We start from the raw sequence: 12568 nt of genomic DNA on the forward strand, positions 1-12568 counted from the left end.
AAAGACCTTTGAGATCATCAAGTCCATCCGTTAACCCAGCACTGCCAAATACATCACTAAAATATGTCACTAATCACCGCATCTACTTCTTTTTTTAAATACCTCCAGGGATGCTGCCTCAACCACTTCTCCGGGCAGCCTGTTCTAATGCTTGGCCACCCTTTCAATTATTTTTTTTTTCCTAATATCCAATTTAAATTTCCCCTGGTGTAACTTGAGGCTGTTTCCTTTTGACCTATTGCTTGTTACGTGGGACAAGAGACCTACCCCTACCTGCCTACGGCCTCCTTCAGGTAGTTGTAGAGAGTAATAAGGTCTCCCCTCAGCCTCCTTTTCTCCAGGCTCAACACCCCAGTTCCCTCAGCCGCTCCTCGTCAGACTTGAGCTCCAGAACCTTCACCAGCTCCGCTGCTCATCTTTGGACGCGCTCCAGCACCTCAGTATTTTTCTTGTAGTGAGGGGCCCAAAACTGATCGCGCTGCTCGAGGTGCGGCCTCAGCAGTGCCGAGCACAGGGGGACCATCATTCCCTAGCCCTGCTGGCCGCACTATTTCTGACACAGGCCAGGGCGCTCTTGGCCTTCCTGGCCACCTGGCCACACTGCTGGCTCATATGCAGCCGGCCGCTGACCAACACCCCCAGGGCCTTTTCCTCCAGGCAGCTTCCCAGCCACTCTGCCCCAGGCCTGTAGGGTGGCGTGGGGTTGCTGTGGCCCGAGTGCAGGGCCTGGCACTGAGCCTTGTTGAACCTCATGGAATTGGCTTTGGACATCAACCCAGCCTGTCCACACCCCCCTGCAGAGCCTTTCTGTCTTCAAGCAGATGAACGCTCCTGCCCAGCTTGCTGTCGCCTGCAAACTTACTGAGGGAGCACTCAAGGCCCTCGTCCAGATCGTCAAGAAAGAGATTAAACAGAACTGGCCCCGGGACTGAGCCCTGGGGAACACCGCTTGTGGCTGGCCACCAGCGGGAGGTGAGTCCATTCATCACCACTCTTTGGCCTCAGCCACCCAGCCAGCTTTTTACCCAGTGTAGAGTACACCCATCCAAGCCATGAGCATCCAGTTTCTCCAGGAGAGTTCTGTGGAAGACAGAGTCAAAGGCTTTACTAATGTTCAGGTAGACAACAACCACAGCCTTTCTGTCATCCACTGGGTGGGTCATCTTGTCACAGAAAGAGATCAGGTTCATCAAACAGGACCTGCCTTTCATAAACCCATGCTAGATGGGCCTGCCCCCAGGGGCAGCCTGCATGGCACACACGACACTTACGAGGTTTATGGTTCAAGCTCTTACTTCTCCCAGTAAGTCTTCCAAAGCAGACGTCTTACAATGCACATCTAACAGAGTTAGAAGACATAATTGTCCTGACACTGATAAACACATTTGTAACTCTAATCCTTCTTGCTCTGTGACCTGTATGGTATTTCATCATAGGAAGGCTTGCTGGTTTAGAGTTCCCTCAGGTAAAACCATGCCAAGCTTCTGGTGAATTACTGTCAGCTCATGTTATGTCCTTCCCAAAGGAACTTCTCCATTGCCAGCAATAAATCTCAAATAATGGAAGAATTCAGTCAAAATCTTGGTACATGTACCCCTGAGAAACCAGGCTGTCTGCAACCATTCCAAACAGAAAATTCCAGAATTGCCCAGGCAGGTTTGTAGCAAACCTTGGCCTTGACACTCAGATATCAGGACTAGCTGGGACCCATGGATTTAGACACATAAAACCCCTCCAGGTTACAAACCAGAGCAAAGTGAGTCCCCATAGACAGCTGCAGCATTTGGTGCATGGTAAGTGACACCCCAACACTATTTCCACACAAGCTGGCATGAGCTGCAGGACACCCCACAAGCAAGACTGACCTCACATGTACTTGGCTTTGTAACAGTTTATCTGTGGGTGTAGAAAACAAAAAGTGATGCAGGAAAAAGTCCATCCAGGATTCTTTCTATACACATCAGAAATCATATATAAACACATCTATAGATTTCTTTTTTGCAAGCAAGGCAAGAAATCTTCCAAAAGTCAGCTGCTGGAAACTGCAAGAACGTGCCAGAGAATGGTTCTTTTCCTAATTCAGACCCGGTCTTTTGGGTTCTTTAAGTGGCCACAGGGTCCACTGTTCTCATGATGCTGTCATGAGTCCTGCTTAGCAGGATTATCTTGATTCCCAGGATGGATGCTCACTTGGACCATTTTTTTCTGAACAAAATTCAGCTATAAAGGCAAGGTGTCCAGATGCAGACTTGGAGATGTTCTTGAAACCTTGGCTGTAAAAGTGTTCTGGAAAGTGAACTTACCAGAGGAAAAAAGGATGACCCTACAAAATCACTGAGCTTTAAATATTAAAGGATCATTATGCAATGCTATTAGCTTCCAGTGAATAAAATCATGTTACTTCTTAGGACAGATCCAAGCCCACAGTTTTATATTGTGTGTTCACAGCCACAGGAATTGTCCCAGCCACAATGGCAAAGATTTAAAATGTAAATTAATGTGTCTATCAAGCTTATCCGGCATTATCCTAATTAGCGATAAGCATTTTCAAGGAGACATTTTACACATAAGAGTTTCAACCAACCCTGGTTAGAGAGCAGGAGGGAATTAAACACCAGGAAAGCATATTGGTAGATGAATGCTGAAATGGTCCTGCAAGGATGCCCATGCTAAGTGTTCACAGGTGTGTAAATCAGGGTTTGTTTCTTCTTGGCTTTCTGCCCCTTCCTAAAATGGTACATTTCATCTCTGGTCTTTCCTAGAAAATACTGCTGTACTGCTCCCAGGGACTTTCACTGGCCAATATCCAAGTTACCTGTTGTTCTTCCTTTATCCCCTGCCTTCTCATCCATTTTCCAAGACTACAGACAGCCTATTGCAAGGAAATCTTATTCTTCCTGACTGTTTGGAGAGCAGCTACTCTCAAGGTCACTTTTGTATATAAATCACAGATATCATCACATTAGCACCACTATTCAGGCATTCAAAAGCAAATCTAAACAGGAGAGCTCATCAATTTAGCTGTCTTATGGCTAAACTTCAGCATTATGCATGGCTTCCTTTCCTTACTGATTACAGTACAGTAGATTCATTATTATTATTTTTAATTTGGTTATATACAACTGCATGGTGTCTTTTAATTGCCTTTTTTTTCCAATTGAGCCACCAAGGGATGTAAGCAAATTATATGGCTTAACAATTCCGCCTGCTGCAGACAGACTTGTGTGGCCAGTGTACCAAAGACACTGTGAAAACATTACCTTTTACTGGAAATGTAAACTCAATAAACCCCCAGGAGAGCAATAAAAATGCAGTAGCCAGCAGATTTAACAAGGACATGCTCAGTGCACAGTGTAATCTTATTATGTGCTTAATGCCCAGTGGAATTACAGGAATTTGATTTAGCAACATCAGATTTCAGTTTCTCAAATTATACTGACTGCTTATAAATTAAGACTGTGATTTGGGATAATTGCTTTTCATTTGCATTGGCAAAGCCCATATATTATATTTATTCTCACTACTCTGTTTATATTTTTGAAGTGTCACGGAGCATTGGCTTTGGGACTTAAACTGGGGAGCTTTCTTTTGCCTCGACATTCATGTTACTTCCCCATTAAATCTGGGTAAATGCTGTACCCTAGTAATCTTTATATGCTTGAAAGGTCTATTTTATGATTTTCCAAATCTGACTGAACACAGTGAAAGATGAGTGAATTTCTGGCAGAGGACTCTGTCATCCTCTCCATCAATCTGTTCTGGGACAGCACCATTGGAAAACCAGTGATCTGTAGAGGTGCAACAAAGAAATAAGTGCAACAGTGGCCTCACAACCATACCAACATTATACTTGGGAGTGTTTTCCCTTCACATGACCCTCTTTTGGGCTCTGCCACTGCAGTGTATAAATGAACTGGAGAGAATGAGCCAGTGAGTGATTAATTACCTCTGGGGAGGGGAGCTGTGATGTCAGCAAGGCTACCACTGAACTAGCAGGTAGCGGTAATGCTTGCAGGGCTATGAAGCTGATCAATGAATGGCTATTGAACTGCATGTGGACATTATGAGCACTTGAGCTTTGGGGCAAACCATTTCATCTCAAGATAAATGAATGAAATAATTAAATCTAACATAATGAGCAAAGGGCACAGGGATACCTCTGGAAAAAGACAGGAAATACCTCTGCTGCTGACTTTGGCTTCCATGTCCAAGACATCTGTATAATCTTAAATAACCATCTCTATGCAAACCACAGTGTACAGTAGCATTACTTGATTTACTGAGGATCATCCAGACTGGCTCATACAGCCGTAATTCCCCAGGATATTGGCATATCCTGGGCTGGAAAACCTTTACTGCTCCAAAGTCATTAATAGATCATAATGAGTTGATTAAAAAATTAACAAGGTAACAATTCAATTAAGTATTGTACCATTGAGCAATAAATGTAGCTGCAATTGGCAAGCACATCAACAGACTGCTGAGCAAGAAGCACTCCTGTTTACTTCCTGCACGACATGTGAATCCAATGGCTCTCATCCAAGGCTGAGGGGAAAAAAGTTTCATTTAAACATTTTATGATGGCCATGGATATTTGCTGCAAAATGCAAATATCAGCCTTGTTTTGATGAAGCAGAACTGAAGCAGCAAGCCCTTTAGCCTGTGATCAAGGCATTAGGTGGCAGGTCAGCTGTAGATAACTGAGAGACAGCTACAGAATTTCCCTGACTCCAGACTCATTTGGAAATGTAACCCATTCCTGTGTGAAGTGACAATGAAGTCCTCTAACATTTTCCCAGGCTTCAATTCATACTTGCCAACAGAACAGCTAAAAAACTGAACACTATGCCAGTATCTGCTGGGGCGAGGCTGCTGCCCAGTCTTTCCTGCAGTGCTGGAAGCCTTTCTTTCAGATGAGTAAAAGGTTTGGACACCATTTCTGCAGCCCTGAGCTCCTCCAGGGGCACTGCAGGATATCTCTACTGGTGGTTAGCAATAGCCCCAGGGCCATCACAAAGGCCATGCTGGGATCAGCCCATGCCATCCTCACCAACCCCGAGGCCCTGCAGAGGCAGGACGACTGTCTGCTTGGCCACAAAAGGTTCGCCGTGGCTATGCAGAGCCCCAGTGTCCCCGTAAAGCCCTGGAGAGCCTAACAAGATGTGTTCAGAGAAATATCTGCTCTGCAGCTGGTCTTTCAGAGAGCACAGAAGGGTTCACCCAAGATCAGCAAGAGAGAAACCCAAAATGCCACGTTACTGCTCAGTGCTTCCTGGCAGCTGAAACCAGGGAGACCTGTTATAGCCCTTTTTCCATTTCTCCAGCTCTGATTCCCAGAAGGATTGTGTTCAGAGCTGTGTTTCTGGCACTATTTTGCATACAATTTTAATCTGTCCCATCTGCACTTTGGGAGATGCAGTTCCGTTGCCTTTCCCAACACAATGACAGATTTATGTGTGTCAGTTCTGCACAACTGTGCTGCACTGTGCTGTTAACCTTCATTAAGATGTTTTAATAATTGAATAAATGATGTACCAGACATGCGGTTTAATCTCAGAGTGTGATGAAACAGAGGACAATGACATTAACTGCAGCCTTGGAATAAATACCACTAAGCAGGTATCACACAAAAACACCTGCCCTTGACATTAAAAAACATGCTCAGCCACACTGAGAGGGGAATACAATACATGATACATTACATCTTATCTGCATGTTAATACCATTAAATAAGCATGGTTAATGCTTTAATAATCTGCCAGGTAATACTGTGGGCTCTGCATCTGAGCCAGCCCATGAAGGAGAAGGAAACTCTCTCATCTATTTCCCCAAACAAGATGAAATACCATGGGCCACCCTTGCCAAAGAGGGATATTTTTGTGCACTGACATAGAGAGGGTTCAGGAGGAGCCAGTTCTGTCATCAGCGATACTTCAAAGGGTGATATCGATTAGGGAAGGAGGACCAATGCACAGAGACGCTTGTTTGTCACTGTGGAGGGAGGATAAGGGATCCCAGGGGACGTGAAGATGTGTTGGGGAAGCGTGTAAGAAATGAGGGATGGACAAAGGGTCCTTTCCCAGGGTCTCTGTGAATCTTATAGACCTACCTGCTGCTGAGTAGGTGGCCATCTCCCATACCCCTGTTTGTACCTGAACCCCATGATGGCCACATGGTTCTGTCTCCCATAAATGTGTCTATCCAGTTTAAACCCATTTACAATCTTTGGCCTCTATAGTTTCAGGGTGCAGCAAGTGCCCCTCCTGATGCATCCTGTAAAGAAATACTTCCTTGTGGTTTTGCACCTCCCTGACGTCCTCCTGGACACCTGCTGACCTATCCTTCAGGAGCAATGGTGCATAGGTGAGAGCTGTACTCCACACCCTGCATGACTTCACAGATCGCCATCACATACCTTTCCCAAGCTTTCACTGTGTGGTAGTTTGTACCAGATCTTATACTTTTAATCAGTGAGACTGAATCAATCAAAAGCATTCAGAACCTCCTTGCTTACCCAGGTCCAAACCTAGGGAAAGCTGGGTAAAAAAGACACTTTGTACCAGGGTGGGTTTGTTTGGATTCACACAGTGACCAGCAGGACAAGGACATTCAGCTTGCCAGAACTCACAGGTTAGGCTGGAGATTAATTTCCCAGCTTTTAATTTATCCATCTCAGTTCAGTGTTTCCCATTCTTTAAATAAATATTTTTTTTTTCCTCGCTGTTATAATTTTTTTGTTGTAATAAACCAGCTTCAAAGATCAAAAGCTCTTGGGGGGTCTTTCGGCACCTTCAAGGAATTAAAAAAAGAGCTGGGTTAGAGCCCTGCTTCCAAGTAGAGTCGCATGCACACATGTTTCCAACTGATGCTTTCATTTTGAAAGCAAGCAAGGAAATCAACTTGAAAGTCAACAATTTTTTAATTTTCTTCTATAGGACAAAAAACTCTAATGAGGAATTTTTGTTGGAAGATTTGAGAAGGCAAAATCCAGAGCCGAAGTCCAGGTATCATGCTTTCCTCATTTGCATTTGCACCTGCTAGCAATCAAACTGGAATTTGCTGGTATCTAACGCTTCCTGATCCCAGTCAATTTACTGTAAAAGAAATTCCAGATGTAGGCACTAAACTGATGCTTTAACTGCTCTTGTTGGCAGCAAAGTTTGGGGACCATTTCTGTTTATTTGCCCACTGCTAGGACTACCAGTCCTGTGAAGGAAATCTGCAAAAGCCAGCAGAAACCAGTTGTAGGATTGAGTTGTAGAGAAAAAAAAAAATATCGGGAAGAAAATGCTGATACCATTGAAATCCACATCAAAACTTCCACTGAGTTTAATAAGGGCATGTTTAGGCCCCATGCCTAGTTCTGCTGGCACAGAAGCATTATCAGTAAAATGCTAAAGACCCTCAATGGGACCCGATTTCAGCAAGAAATGAATATGCAAGGATCCCCATTCTAGCTCTAATTTTGGGTACTGCAACATGTGATCTCAGTCCAAACTGGGAAAGAGAAATCTAAAAGTACAAAAGCCATTTGGCTCCATGTTTAGAAAGATGCTGGCATGGCTGAAGCAGAGATTTAAACTGAGCTGTGCTTACCCAAAGGATTTTTCTTCATTTTACAAGCCCCAGCAGATTTTCTGCTGGGACAGAATTGCTTTCTGCATAGTTTTGGGGCAACATGGAAAGCCACAGCCCCACCAGTTTTTCTGTTACCAGCACAGAGAAGGGCCAGTCCCGGTTCAGCTTTAGCTCCCATAGGGTGCTTTTTAGTGCACTTTAGGCTGCATTTTATGCCCTCCCATATCGTTCCTTCACCTCCTTATTTATCATTTAGGAACGTGACCCCCTGCTCTGCTGGCTTTCTCCTGCATCCAGGGCAGAGACAGCCAAGCTGGGCACATGTGGCATCACTGGTAGTGGATGAAGGCTGATGCAGGAGGTGAAGCGTGTGCTACAGGATGTTAGATGATGGAAGAGGACTGCTGTCTCCAGCCACATCTTGCCCCGCTCCTCTGGGAAAAGCCAGCAAGCCACTCCGGCAGGAAAGCAGCCTCTCCGCTATCTCTGAGAGGGTCTCCAGTGTCATGGTGGGGTGAAACAAGGAAAACAAACCACTAACTCACCCTGTCTCCAGGGGGGTTAAATGTGAAGTGTAGATTAAACAAACTATGTAACCAATGTCTTACATTCCCATTAGTGGAAATTTTAGATACAATCAGGAAGGACTAAGCACAGGCATCACATTTCCCCCTCTGGCACTGTCCCTCTCTCTCACACCCACCCTCATGCGCCACACACACTCACATGTACACAAACACTCAACCTCTCTCCTCCTGGCATGCTCCTCTGTGTATTTATAGGTGCGATGTGCTCACCAAATGGTGATCCACTGCACCACAACAATGGCAACGCAATGGTGAGATACAGGCAACAGTGAAGCAAAGTGGTCCAATTGGCCTGAGATTGTCAAGGCTTATAAAAATAATCCAGGGCTGAGCATTTTATAACAGATTTGAAGGTTAAAATCTAGGTGAGAACAGGTCCTCCACATTGGCATCTACTTCTGCAAGCTACTGCCTCCCTGAGCTTCCCCACTGCCCTCTATGAGCCCCTGCTGCACCCCCTTCACCCCATTCCTCTCTTGGACCAGCCTTTGTCTTCCAAAAAGCCTCTCCAAAAAGCTTTGCATTTCTAAGCCTAATTGTTTTATCGGAGCAAAGCTTGAACTACAATTTTAAAGTGGAGAAGGCTAGGCAGAAGAGAAGTTAAAACACAGGGGTCTGCAGACCTCCCACCACACCATACCCGATGGTTGAAGCCTTGCAGGGTGTCCTGGCTCCTGCTGTGCCTCACTCCACCTGGGCAGGAAAGAGCCACCCACACACATGCTGGTAACAAGCAGAATTAAACAAATACCATCTGCCACTGCTGCCATCAACCAGAGCACTGAAAAAGGTGCACTGCACTGCAAACACTGATAGAGCTGGCGGAATGTCAAGAGGGTTAGCAAGGCGACACCATGTTCATGAGCTCTAATCTCATTACGGTTATGGCAGGCAGTTGAAAAGCTTTTATTGGGGCAGACAAGCTGCAGTTCCCCATAAATAAGTCTTTCCAGACATGCAGATTTTCTGTATTTTAACTTTTGGAGCTGCAGTTCCCACTGAAGGTAATTTGCTTTAGCAACGGCATTTTTAGGGAGAAAATCTGAATGAAGCTGATTTAGTCAAGTCTGTGAATAAGCTGGGGGCCAAAATACTTTATTCAGCTCATGACAGAAATTAGCAAAATTGTACATTTCCACAGATGAGTGGGCAGGTTATAATGGCAACCTCATCTGTCATTTCCTAACTTCCAAGCATTTGGAGAAACTGCAACCTCTGTCTTGCTCAGTATTACAAATACAAGAGGTGCAGGACTTGGATGGAGGAGGTATGACATCAAGAGCAGCTCAGACATCTAGTAACTACCCAGCCCTAATGTCCTCAAGAAGAAAGGACCAGATCCTCCGAAGACAAAGGATCCCAGACAACTCATAGAAGAGCAGCAGCGGTTATTGCTGGTTGTTTATCTGGAGCCCCAGTTCCCAACCAGATTCCCAAAGCCAGGCTCAGGTAACTCACATCTGCTGAAAAACAAAATGTCCTTAAAAATCCAGAAGAATCCCTTTGTTTTACAGGAGGACAAACATACAAAGACCCACATTAGCAATGTCAAAGTGCAAACATTATTGAAATTAGCAGAAACATGGGAAGGGTGTCCTGGTCCCATGAATCCATGGACCCCTGGTAGTGCGACCTTCACAGCTGTTCCTAAACTTCTGCACACAGTCTCCAGCATGCCAAGGGTCTCCTTGGAACAGCTGGGAAGCACAAAATGTTCATTCCTCACCCACTGAGACTACACACAGGGCACCTAGTGACAAACATCATCCACTCTGCCCTCTGGCAGGCTGCTCCCATGGTCATGAAGTACATTGGGTAAAGCACTTCTATTTAGTTTTTAGCCCCCCCATTATGGTTGCTGCTCCCATTCACTTTAATTGACTTTTTTGCCCAGCTGAGAAGATGTGATATATGGCCTGCTATGTGCTCTGCTGATTTTGAATCAAAGCATTTAGCAGGACCATCCTCCAGCTCAACTGGACTTCGCAGGTTTCCATTTTCACCACAAACACACCCAAGCACAAAAACATCATTCCCCATGCCTGCCTCTTTCTAGCTGCCAAATCAGAGGGGAAGGCAAGATCCAATGTGGCCAGCAGCTCCTTTTAATCATCTGATACTGCATTTCCTAAGGCTTCAGTGGTGCTGTTACACGTCAGTAGCAGATCTGTTCAGCTGGGGTTACAGGAAGGTGGTTGTTTTCAGGATACAAGGGCCCTTCTGCTTTCCAGCCAAATAGCTACAACTAACAAAAACATTGCTGCTAAACCATGTGTTAGCAACACATTCCTGATAGAATCCAACCAGATTTATTGTTGGCAGAACAAAGATTTCAGCAAGGCACAATATGATTTTTTCAAAAGACCACACCTAATTAGCTGCATTCAAAGTAACGTTCATTAGTCCTTTTTCCATGGCAGAAACTAAACAAACATACACATTGAGCAAGCAGAATTGAGAATTTTTTTCCCTGATGGCCTTCTCTATCCCAGAGGCTGGGTTTTACCTTTTCTTATGAATGAGATGACTTTTCACAGACTGTAGCAATCCTTTTTGACTTCCCATCTTCACCGAAAGCTCTCCATGCAGAAACTCTTTACCATTTCCTAAGGGAGCATTTCCCTGTATCAACATGCAAATGCTGAGATCACAAACCCTGTATTCGATACACGTACTTCAATAAACAGAATACAGAAGAAAAGCATCCCCTGCATCCTACCTCTCTCAGTAGCTGTCCTGCTACATTGGGGTTAGTCCCTTGTAGGGAAGGGCTATTTAGTTAATTGACCTGCTTGTAATCTGCAGGGATAATCCTTTTCTTGCTAGGGGCCTGTATCTCACCCAAGCACAGCCTCTCTCCAGCAAATCCTATGTTGCAGCTTGGTAGGAAATGCTACATCTGGGTGCTTTTGTCACTTCACAAGAAGCATCAGCTTGCAGAGATGATTTATTTAGTCCCAGATAACAAACAGACACCCCATTGCTAACATCTCTAACAACATATTCACCCTCCAGTGAGTTACTGAGAAAACACTTGTAGATCATCACTTCTGTCTAAATTTCCTCATTTGGTAGCTCCATTGACCCTTCTCCTAAGAAGCCCCTGTGGCTCTTTAAAATGTTAATTAATCTGAGATGGCTTATTTTAAACATCAAACCACCATTTATTCTTTCTTCTTATTCACCTATGTATAGGAGAAAGGTATGCTCCCCACACGTAAATGGAGAAGACTTCCTGAGCATGGCACCTGACAGACATGTGTCTCTCCCATCCCTTCACTCAGCTGTATTTTGTACCGAGGTGCTGGCACATGATCTGGATGCTCAGCTCCTGGACTGAGCAACCCCATGGCCAGGCAAGCCCTGAAGTTGGCTGCAGGGAAAGCTGAGGGGATCCAAGAGCCCTCATGGTACCGATTTCCATCGATGGAGGTCCTATGGGATGCAAACATAGCAATGTAATTGCTGTTATCCTGATGCAATGCAGATGTCTGTAACCATTTGGGATGCTGATTGCTGTGACTCAGTGCAAGGTCCTCAGCCAGCTGATAGCATCATAGCACAACGAGGATAATAATTTCTGATTGCTGCAAGGTACTGCAACAAAAGCTGTCTCAGGGCTCCTGTTCCATTTTAGCATCTGCTCCATGCAGCATTACTCATCATCTACAGAGACCTCTTAGTCTATTAAGTGAGGAAGTTGAAGACTTAGTCTTTTCTAATCACTGTACCACCAGTGTGGCTGGAGGAATGAATACTCAGCCCAGCTCCCCTGTCCCCACCCAGCCTGTTCTTCCCTCCTCATGCTGAATACATTAACTCTACCGGAAAATATTTGCACGCATCAAATTTGGTTGTGACTGGAATCCAAGCCCCTAAAAGAGAAAAAGACAAATATACATTAAACAATAGAGACAACTGACTGTTCTGCAGCTTGGAGGCATGTAGCATTACCTCATTAAAACTTAATCATCAAATAAATTAATTATATATGGTAACAATAGGAACTAAACCTGGTCTGTGTTTTTAAGGCATCCTAATTGAAACCAGACCTGGGCTTGCACTTCCTTTGTGGTCCAGGTGGACACTCGTTGTCCTATGAACATAACGATGGTGCTACAAAGGCTTTTCCTCAGCCCTGCAGCCCCTGTTCAAGATCACAAAAGCTCGCTCAGTTTGAGAGCTTTCTTCCTCTTGTTATACAGCGCAGGGAGAGGAAGCAGGGGTTGTTATTGCTGCAGTGAGCTTGGGCTTTTGATAATATTAAACTGTTTAGGTTGGATGTGAAACCTGACTTTGTTGAGAACCATATGGTACTTAAATGATGTTGCTGCCTTGCAGTCTGCAGAGTGGAAAACAGGGCCAGATTCCACAATATCTTCAAATTACCATAGCTGTGAATT

At 44.7% G+C, this 12568-nt stretch overlaps 1 long non-coding RNA gene across 2 annotated transcripts in view; it reads right to left on the reverse strand.

The window, feature by feature from the left end:
- Nucleotides 1–10895, reverse strand: part of LOC114015806 (uncharacterized) — a 50532-nt gene extending 39637 nt beyond the window's left edge. For both annotated transcript variants that reach the window (XR_003559937.2, XR_003559934.2), the window contains exon 1: nucleotides 10672–10895. This is a non-coding gene — a long non-coding RNA (uncharacterized LOC114015806). The remainder of the gene's footprint in view (nucleotides 1–10671) is intronic.
- Nucleotides 10896–12568: the final 1673 nt, after the last annotated feature.

Source organism: Falco cherrug, chromosome 7, assembly GCF_023634085.1.
Source record: "Falco cherrug isolate bFalChe1 chromosome 7, bFalChe1.pri, whole genome shotgun sequence".
Taxonomy (NCBI): Eukaryota; Metazoa; Chordata; class Aves; order Falconiformes; family Falconidae; genus Falco; species Falco cherrug.